A 2,182-nucleotide genomic window follows, 5' to 3' on the forward strand; every position below is an offset into this window, starting at 1 on the left:
GTTTAGTGTGAGAACCTTTGCTGTAGCAACCCAAGGTCACCAAGCCTTGAGTTTCCCTACCAGTTTCATGATGTTTATGATAAGTATGCAAACACCGAGCACTATAAAAATATCAGCCCTAAGTTTTAGTGCCACAAACATTATTGCACACTGGCTGCTACCACTTGGTGTCACTGGATGTCACAGATCTGGTGCTTCACTTCACTCCAGAGCATTCACAGGTGCTCTCTCCATTTTCCACAGTTGCCCTGGCCCTAACATCTCCAAAACAGTCACCCAACTCGCTCCTGAACTCAGGCTTCTTCCGGGCACAGGACCAAGTTCTTGGCCTTGTGCAGAGCTGCTCTGACTGAAGGACAGACTCTTTGTCCCCTGTGTCACAGTCCCCTGAGCTGGGGACACGCACCCTGAGCTCTGGACAGGGTTTGGAAGAAGAGCACGCATGGGGGAGGCGAGTGCGAGGCCATGCACATATGTCACAGCCTGCTGCAGTGCAGGTACAATGCAAATTCTCTTTTTTTAAAGGAGTGTATTAGGCTTTGCCTTAAACTCTGCCTGAGATCACTGGGTTGGGTGGTGGCCTTAGCCACTATTCCACACTTCTCTGTGTGGCAGAGGCTGACCTCACAGGAGAGCCTGTCAATTTGACCAGCAAATGCAGGTCATTCCTCATGTTGCCTGTTGATCAATGAATTCCTATTTTGGGATGTCATATTTGTTGCTCTTTTGCCCACAGAAGAATCAGAGTAAATTGTCCAGATACCCCCTTGTGTCACAAACCACAACGAGCTAACAGCATCTGAAAACAGGAACACGGTGCTGAGGAAAAGCTCCCTTAAGCCACGTATCTCTTCTCTGATTTATTCAGTTCTCAGTAACCTTTTTGACTTTTTACAGCTTCAGCTATTTCCTTTCACTACGCTTTAGCTCCTACCGTTCTGCTTACAGCAGCCCACCTCTCTCCTCTCCTTCCCCCTCCTACCTTCTTTCAAGACCTTCTCGAGAGCAAACCACATCCTTACGTTCCTCTCATTGTTAGAGCCTCCACCATTGCTGCTGTTACAGCTCTTCACTACTTTTTGATCAAGTGGACTAGCACAGCTCTGAACCAAACTGCTCTTCAGATGTTCCTATCTGCAGGTGTGTAGACCATCCCAGTAAGCTGTATTTTACACGTTTGAACTGTGTTCCCCGTAGCTACACCCTATACATCTCAAACCCATAGATTATTCCTTGCAGTAAACGCGAGCTCCCTATCAACTTGAAATTCAGAGCAGGTTTGTGGTCCTACAAAAATAGTTTGCTGTACAAACTGCTGGACACTTCAGAGAAAGAAAGAAAAAAACATTATTCCTGTTTGTGCCATTTACCATGAGCTTAATGTGGCCATTAATGTTGAATCATTAAGTGATTAACTAAGACTGAAGGTAACTGAAGAGCAGGTACGTGACTGAATCCTCATTTCACCCCTGACATCTTTCACATCTAGCTGCAAAGAGCATGGAGCAGTGATCACAAAATCCAGCTGCTGCCAGCTTTTGCAGACTGCATCATCTCCACCCCTTGGCTTGCCAATATTTTTCATTCTGTGACCTGAACATCCTTTGCACTCTATAATTGTTTGGGCTTTTATTTGTCTTAGGGGATTTGCCTTGCTATGTCCAAGCAGCATTTCTATCGCAGCCATTTGAGCAGTTTTGCAGCTTGATCAACATTTGCTACATTGAGACGAGCTTTCTCATTGACCCGGGACGGGGCTGGGAGGAGGCACAAGACGTAAACCTGCTTTTTAATGATCTGTCACATGTATGCACTTAGCCTGTGAAAAGAAAATGGTTTTGCAAGAGTTGTACTGCACATGTGGGAAGATTGACAGCAGAGTCCTGAAAAAGATGGGAATATCTGTGCTGAGCTGCCAGATGGGGAGCAACAGGAGAGACACATTGCTCTTTTGACATATGGCCACCTCTAATTCCTTCACTGTGTTCCCAATGGTTTCAACCCCAAGAATGTGGTCACCACATCAGGAGGTGATGTTTCCATTCCTGCAGGTCTTTTCCCAAAAAACTGGATGGATGCAGAGGAATTCACGGGAGAGTTTTGCTCCCCAGGCATTTGACATGATCAGTTGGAAGTATGTTCCTACAGGCTGGCTGCCTTGGCCAAACTCAGTTCCTCACAG

This window comes from Apaloderma vittatum, unplaced genomic scaffold (assembly GCF_000703405.1).
Source record: "Apaloderma vittatum isolate BGI_N311 unplaced genomic scaffold, ASM70340v1 scaffold33424, whole genome shotgun sequence".
Lineage (NCBI taxonomy): Eukaryota > Metazoa > Chordata > Aves > Trogoniformes > Trogonidae > Apaloderma > Apaloderma vittatum.